The sequence below is a fragment of the Oreochromis niloticus genome, unplaced genomic scaffold, assembly GCF_001858045.2.
Source record: "Oreochromis niloticus isolate F11D_XX unplaced genomic scaffold, O_niloticus_UMD_NMBU tig00001486_pilon, whole genome shotgun sequence".
Taxonomy (NCBI): Eukaryota; Metazoa; Chordata; class Actinopteri; order Cichliformes; family Cichlidae; genus Oreochromis; species Oreochromis niloticus.
In genome coordinates, this window is record NW_020327393.1 from 257,851 (window position 1) to 266,259 (window position 8,409).

Here is an 8,409-nt window from a genome sequence, read left to right on the forward strand (position 1 = left end):
CTCTGAATCTCTCCTCTTATCTGTGAACATTCATGAGGAAAAAGCAGAATCAGTTCAGGCTTCGCTCTCACAGGATTTTAATGTTTGTGCTCAGAGTCTTTTCAATGAGCTCCACCTTTTTCCTGGAATCATCTCCAGAAGGAGCTGAAAGGATCCGTGTTACACAACGTGGCCACTTTAGGTCCATGAAAAGGATCCAGGAAATAGTCAGAGCCCAAAAATCATTGGTGGAAGTGAAAGGTGTGTTTTCTTTGAAGACGTCACCAAAATGAGAGCTTTGTACAAACAGGAGAAAGAAATGTGCCAGTTTATTAAACACGTCTCATTTCAACTTCCCGATGAAAGTGTCGCTTTGAAGTCAAAATCTGAATCCAAGACTGAGCTGTGTTTTTGTTTCTGCAAAGTTCTTCCACAAACTCAGGTTTGCAAACAGCTGTGACAGCTGCCTCTGTGTGTCAGGAAGTCTTTGAGCTTCTTTATCATAATATCAGCAGCCTTAAAAATAAAGACGGACTGATGTGGACGATTATCAGTAATCAATGAGACCGATCACTGATATCTGGAGCTGACACAGATTTAGAAACAAATCAAATCCAGTAAAGAAAATGTATTTTTCTGTTGTGGCAGAAACGGTTGGTTTCAAATATCTGATGATGTTTAAGTTCATGCAGCTGTTACACATCTGTACTCACAGCCAGCTGTAGTGCTCAGGCCTGCTTAGCCTCTAATCTGCTGGCAGAGAGCTAATAATCTACTAATAATCTCACTCATACGTTACAGGATGGCTGACAGTGAACATCACAGCAGTTGTGTTACTGAGGTATAACAGGGCAGCACTAACCATGAATGTGCATCAGACCAACTCACCAGAGGAGTTTGTGTGATCACAATAACTCCTGGACACAGCTTCAAAGTGACTCCTCACTCCGACAGCACATTACACTCATCAGTTTCACTCACACACATTTTTATAAACTCATCATAACTACTTTGAAACAAAGTTCCAGCACACAGAGGAAAATCCACAGCTGCAGTGTGTGGCTGCCACGCCCACATCAACATCACCGTGGCGTGTTCACGACCATTAAACAGTAGGAAATGTCACTCAGCAATGAGACCTGGGTCACGCTGACATCATGGTTGTGTTCTGTGTCCATATGAGTTTGAATCTGCTTCAGTGAGGAGAACATCACAGTCCACGCTTCCTTCAAACAGTCCACAGACCCGTCAGGTCTGAGCGTCGGGGACATTTCACGCTTTTTGAAATCAGCTCTCAGGATTACAGCAGCTCATGGATGTCATCAGTTTCCTGTTCTGGTGAGTTCACAGCAAACAAAGTTCCTCCTCGTGTTCCTCTGTGAATCCAGTCGTGCTGGAATATTTGACAATATTCCCACAGTAATGATGTCATTTCTACAGGAATTGGTTTTATAGAAACATCCTGATATCTGACAGCTCATGGGAAGGACCAAAGGGAGGAGGCCAGATATGATAGCTGAGCAAAAATGTTCTATAACAAAAGTAAAATAAGCAAACTCATGTAGCTCAGTGAAGTCAGCGGGATGTGCAGTGTCTGGATCTGTGACATGGACTGAAAGAAACCATAACACAAACCAAACAGCCAAAATCAAACTCCAAGTAGAGACAGAAATCCTGCTGCCACCATTCATTTCTGTTTGGAAGCAGACATAAAGTCCTCGTGCTGTCAAATCCAGAACCACTCGAGCCTTTTGGAGCCGTTTACATCTGTGAAAAAGGTGGAAACATGTCAAACATGTGAGGAAGAACCAGCAGCAGCTCACACGTTTACCACAACCACACACAGTCCTCTGAGAGCAGCGTGGCCTCCATCTTTGAAACAAAGTTCACAGTGAAAATCAAACAAACTCGCTGATTGATTATTGATTGATTTTCAGAGATGATGTCAGATCGGGGCTGCTCAGGGTGCTGTGGCTGTAAAACGCCAATCATATCCACTCAGAGAGCCTCACTAAGCCCCGCCCCTCTTCATACACCTGCTCGTCCCGGTCGGGCTCACGGGGGCGGCGGTCTCAGCGCACACGCTCACACCTCTTTCCACGTCCTCCAGCTCTTCTGGGATGCTGAGGCGTTCCCCGATGAGTCGACAGACTGAATCTCTCCAACGTGTCCTGGGTCCGCCCCGGGGTCTCCTCCCAGTCGGACGCCTCACCCAGACGCCCTTCAGAGGAAGCTCACGGATGGCGTTCGTACCTTCAGCCTGATCCTTTCAGTCACAGCTCGTGCAGTCACAACACTGCTGCCAATAAAGTGAAACAAAGCATCTTAAAGCCATTTCAATAAACGCACACACAGAGTTATCACAGCACTCATGAAACATGCACACTGGGCACAAACTAACTTCTAACATGTTGAACTTTGCTCCAGTTTGTTCTGATTGGCTGAAGCTTGGTAGTCACATGGCTGCCTGTGAGTGTGTTTAAACACAGAGAGAAGCTGAAGCTTCACATGTTGTGTTCTTCACACAGTCGGATCAAACGTGTAAACTTTGTGACACAGCCTGGTCTTCATGTGTGTGTGTGCACGGTCTGAGGAGCTCTCAAGCTTTTCATAGAGGACACACACACTGATGCAGGAACAGATGGATGCACATGAAAGCTTCACACACTCCTGATGAGTGAGGACACACACACTCACAACATGAGCAGCCAGCAGGCTTTAAATGCTCAGTGTGAAGAAGTTTCCACACTTACCTTAATATCATCAAGCAGCCTTCTTCTTCTACTGGTTCCCACAGTTCCCAGTGTTAATAAATGCACAGCCACATGTGCTCTCTGTCATCACCTACAGATCTGAGATCAGCAGCTTGTCCACTGTAGGCTTTATCTTTTCCATGTAACTGTGCTGCTTCACAGAGAGGGAGAACTGCAGCGCTTTGTTTGCTTGTGAACAATATGTGCATGTTAAATATGAACAGCTGCTCCAGCATGTGTTAGTGTGACAGACTGAAATGTTGCTCCTTTTAAAGCTTTCTGCAGGAACTTCATTTGAACAGGCAGGAATTAGTTGTTCAATAAAGGCATGAATTGGACCTTAAAGGTGGCCAATCGATACCAACGCTGGTATTGGTGTCGGATCAATACTAGTGTGATGGGACTGAGACTTTGTTTCTATGCTCTAAGTTCATTATACAGACACTGGACTGTGTTACATCAATATTTTGGGGGAAAACAAAGTAGGTCAAACATGCACAATGAAAACTGTCTGAAGCTTTTGGTGTGACTATCACACCTATTTTATTTGTAGCCTGCAGCACATTGTGTTTTACTGAGACGCACATTTATATTCAAGGTGTCCAAAAAAGCTCAAAGCTGTGTTTTTATTGTGTTAACTAATTATTGCAGAATGTGAACATCACAGTGATTTAGTGTCATTAAAATGTGTTCAGAACATTGATGATGGTTCATCTCATAAATGCTGACACACTGCTCTCCCCTACATATACATACATATACTGCCATTAGAAGTGACACAGAGCAGTATTAGTATTGATATGAGCAACACTGCTCATGGATTTACTTGGTAGTGCACAGCACTGCTGGCCTTTCATCACACAACTTGGTCCTTTGATACAGCGAGTTCAAAAAGTTGTTGAATGGACTCATTTCATGTCAGTGATTGTAAAGATTGTTTTTCTTCTTTCAGCCCTTAGAACTGCAGATATTTGTGTTGATGTTCTTTCCACACAGATGATCCTTCTGCTCAGCCCTGCTGTGTCAAACCAAACAGCTCGTCCACTTACAGAAACACAAACAGCAAAAACAAAGAGTTGATCTTTATTAACCTTGGAGCAGATTCCAGTCATGAGACATCCTGCTGAGTTCATTTGGTAAAACTCCTCCCAGCAGCTTATAGAGACCTTTTCTAGTGGAAGTTCAAGATTTGCTGTCATTGCAGTTTGTCTGATGCACATCACGTCATGGCTGCCTGCGGCTAAATCTGCACACCTTCTTTCTGCGAGTGCTGAAGACACGAGTGCATTTACAGCAATATTTGTTAGCCTGCAAAAAACAGCTCCAACCACAGTAACAAATGTGTGACATCAATGATTCATTGTTCAGCTGCTCAATGTTCAACCGTTTATTTGAACTAAACGTGACGCTCCCCCCATGTTCTTCTCTAATTGTCTTCTATGTCCTCCCTCCTCATCCAAGCCGTGCCAGCCCACAGACCATAATCAGCCCACACACTGAACTCACACATGAAACTCCACCTGACGTGGTTTTACATCAGCATCAGCAGATTGGACGCAGCTTTGTGTTCATCTGTAAATCAGCATCTCCCTGGAATCGTTTGATTCCTGTGGATTAAAGGCAGACAGTAAACTGAGCTTCCAGGCATGTAGGCAGCTACAGTAATGCTGCACTAGACAGCACGTCCTCGCCCATTAGCAGGCATCATCTTTACATTTGATTTTATAAAAACAAATCATGAATTAAATCCAAACTGAACAACTGCAGACTCATGAAAGGATTTGCAGTTTTGCAAACTCCTGTTAAAAGGGAGTTTTTCCTTCCCACTGTTGCCAAAGTGCTGCTCATGTATGTATTATTGTAGGTCTACCTTACAATATAAAGCACCTTGAGGCGACCGTTGTTGTGATTTGGCGCCTGTGTAAATAAAACTGAATCTTTAATAGAAGAAATCCAGTTTTTAAGAGCAGCTGTGTCATTTAGAAATATGAAAATCTTTTCAAACTGTTAAATAGTTTTAATTACAAATTCATCGTCTGAAAAACCAACGGCTGTTTTTATCAAATCATATTTCAAATGTTTGTGTGAAGAGTGAAAAAAGGGGGAACTTTTCTAATGTATTGTAAAGAGCAGCATAACTGGAAGTTGAGCTGCTCAGTCAAAGCCTTTTTTCCCTTTGAGCTTCATTTCAGGTGGAGTCATTCTGGATTCTGAGTGTGTCCCAAAGGCCACAAGGATCCTCCAGGATAGAGGTACAGACTGCACTCCGGGACAGAGGAGCAAGGAAACATGTTGCTCTTCATAACTTGATGTCAGAGCTTTGAACTAGTTTGGGATTCAGCTCCATCCTGTATCTCTGTGAAACCTGACCTGTGTGGCTTTTGTCCCCTCTGTGAGAAACATGCACATTATAAAGCCGACACATTCATTCAGTTTACTCTTTCAGTCTAAAGTGAAAGTGACTGTGTGAGCTTTCTATACAAAGATGTGTAGTTGTGTTTACTTCAGTTTCAGTCAGAATTAAAGAGACTAATTGTGTTTAAGAGAGGAGGCAGAGACACCATTGATGTCACAGTTCCAACTACTCACACCAATCACATTCAGTCCAGTTCATGTGGACAATAATTAGATGTTGTAAAAGCAGAATGGGAGTCTGCATTTAAATCAATAATGAGTTCATAGTTATTTTTCAGGCCGACCACAGTTATTCTATAACATGCTGGTAAAAAGGAGCCTGTATATTTGATGGATCTGCTTGAGTGCAGAAGTTTGTGAAAGAAGTTCCTCCAGTGATTCTCTGCAGTTACCTTGAGTGGGTCCAGTCCAGCTCCAGTTCCATCATGACCATTGTACAACATCTGTTGCAGCTGCATGCATGAACCAATAACAGCTAATACATTGTTGAAAACGTGTCTCTGTCCTTGGAGCAGATGTCTGTTCATGCAGGGTTTTACTGCTGGTTTCTTATTCCACCTTATTACCCACTCTGATACATGACTGAGTGCCCATGTGCATCAGTGGGTCTGGGCTGCTTCTCACAACAAGAGATTTAAGAAGAGTCTTCCTTTAACTAGGAAGTGATCCACAGGTGGCCTAACACATGGAGACAGACGAGCATTGGCACATTTAGACTCAGCAAATAATCCACGCAGACGTGGGGAGAACATGCAGACTTCTCACAGAAAGGCCCGACGGTGGGTTCAAACCCGTCGGCTCACACGGAGAAAATCTTCCCTTATTACCCGCCGACTCAGCAGATTTGTGTCTCTACAGCTTTGTGTTCTTCTTCAAAATGAAATTCAAATGGAGGGTTTTGTTTGACACTAGAGATCAGAGATGCCCCACAGACCAACACATGAAGTACTTTCTATTTGTGGATTAGAAGGAGAAATATATCTGTATTATCAGTTTATTATAATCTACCTGAATCAGTGTTTGGGATCAGATTTCTGTGTGGCCTGGTTCACTCACTTCATCATCATTTTAACATCATTTTCTATTGACTTTGACTGTATAGAAATGATGCACACTTAACCTCCGTCTGTAGATTTCTTTGGTTAGTAGACACCTGCCTTTGTTCGCTCTAGAGTGGATATTATAATATGATTCCTGACTGGTCTCTACTCTGTGTGGGTCAGTCTAAACCCTGGGCTTCAGACTTGTTGTTGTGTTGCTGTTGCCAGAAGGTTGCAATAAGACGCCTACAAGCTGTTTGCTAACCAGAGTTAAAAACTAAATGAAAGAACTGGTCAGGGTCCTGTTACTGTACTGGTCCTATACAAGGCTTCTCAGAGCTGCTGTCATCATATGTAGAAAAATATGTAGAAGAGCTTCTAAAGGAGGTGAAGCTTTTTCAAGCTGCTGCTTTTTGTTTGTCCTTAACTTCTTCCCTGCCAGGAAAAGACAGAAATCATAACAGACAAAGAGCTTTTTGAAGTAAACAAATTCATTTTGCTCTTCTTATTCAAGCTGACATTTCAACCAGCTGCCATTCAGCAGCACAGAGGTTACACTCTACTGTCTTATTAAAGGACTGCAGGACGATCCATCTCCACAGGTTTGTGGTGCTGAACTGGCATTTTTCTTTGTCTCATCTAACAGGTACATGAAGGGACACAAAGATGTAAATCCAGCTTTAGTTATGTCCCAGACACATGGGCCTAGAACATGTGCAGATTGCTGCAGTTGCCCACAGTCTGCATAGAAGTTTACCTGCAAAATCAACAACTTGAGAAAGTGCAATCCAAACGAGAGACATAGAGCTTCACTTTCAAAGTAAAAGCTGGGCTTTACCTCTGCAGCCAACGTGCTTCAGCTTCAACTTTTCCTCTAAAGGCACTTTCCACAGATTCACTAATCCTCAGCGAGTGTTTACAGGCACGTTGGTGTCTCCCCTGCAAGCTACAGCCAATCAGGACAACCTTCAATCCATCAAAGCAGTCACATGGAGGTTTTTGGTGGATGACCCTCTTTGTGACTAACTTCACCAGCCAGCAGTCAGGTTGGAGAATGCACATTTTTCACCAGCAACCAGACATGCCAGGGGGTCTGAAGTGTGTTGGTCTCAAGGTTTATGTGACAACGTACACTGCCATGCAAACATGTGTTGTCCAGTGTGATTAGGTACTACTGTACAAATATAAGAATTATTCAAAGCATGTATTACTCATAACACTGTCAGTAAAAAGTATTTTTAAAAAAGGGTAAAATTCTGCAACTTAAAGTTAGCATATCACAAGTTTACCATGTTTTTTTCAATGGAGAGGAGGTGGGAGAAGAGTTGGAGTTGAAGTCCTTGAGGAAATGTTCACTCGTTCCCTGAATGTTGAACAGTAGCAAACAATGTTTCTACTTTTAGCTCCACTGACATCAAACAATATTGTAAGAAAAACTATTAGAGAGCTGGAAACCATTCACAACACCAAGTATTACTAATAAAATACTCAGAAAATCCTTTGCTGCAAACAACAGCCATTACTTTCTGACTGCCATCTTCTTTCACCTCAGTGTTTGTCATTCAGGCAGCAACGCTCTCAACTGTTGCCGCCCTTCAAACAGCAGACGGTGATTTTATGTTTGCTGTTCAGCTGGAACGCTTAAAGTGTCACAGCTTTGTGTTTCTTAGTACGTTGGTGTTTCTCTAGATTAGTGTGATGTTGAACTGCACAGCACACAGCTGGGACTAATCACACATGACAAGACAGAGAGGAAGCAAAACAGGATGCACTAACACAGGACACGGGATTGTCAAAGTAAAACAGGAAATACACAAACACCAAAGACGAGAGCGAGACGTAACACAAGGGACAGAAGAGAGGCACAGAAACAAAATCTAAAGAGGTTGTGCTGAAAAGAATGATACCAAACAAGGTGAGGTGAACAGTTTCTAAAGGTGAAATGCAGCGGTAAAAAAAATCAAAAGCAGTCAAAAGCCGATTAAACCCTGGACCCCACAGGGTTAAAGATTTTTTAAAGTAACACAATAGTTACTTCTACAAGTAATTCGTTACTTTCAAAATGTTGTAACTTAGTTACTAACTCAGTTACTTTTTTGAGGAAGTAATTAGTAACTACAATTAATTACTTTTTTTAAAGTAACTTGCCCAACACTGTTTGTCACTATATTCTTGGTAAATATGGCGTTTTCAGCATGTGCTACACAAACACTGTGGTCGGT

General features: G+C 42.5%; 2 long non-coding RNA genes across 2 annotated transcripts; one reads left to right on the plus strand and one right to left on the minus strand.

Annotated features, from left to right (window-relative positions):
* The first annotated feature begins 1,087 nt into the window (after positions 1 to 1,087).
* Positions 1,088 to 3,433, plus strand: LOC112844766 (uncharacterized). The gene is made up of 2 exons (XR_003217518.1): positions 1,088 to 1,317; positions 1,420 to 3,433. It is a non-coding gene; the product is annotated as an uncharacterized LOC112844766 (long non-coding RNA).
* Positions 3,434 to 6,717: 3,284 nt separating this feature from the next.
* On the minus strand, positions 6,718 to 8,086 carry LOC102077474 (uncharacterized). Its single transcript, XR_003217519.1, has 3 exons — positions 7,711 to 8,086; positions 7,477 to 7,550; positions 6,718 to 7,361 (listed from the first exon to the last, which is right to left on the minus strand). It is a non-coding gene; the product is annotated as an uncharacterized LOC102077474 (long non-coding RNA).
* Positions 8,087 to 8,409: the final 323 nt, after the last annotated feature.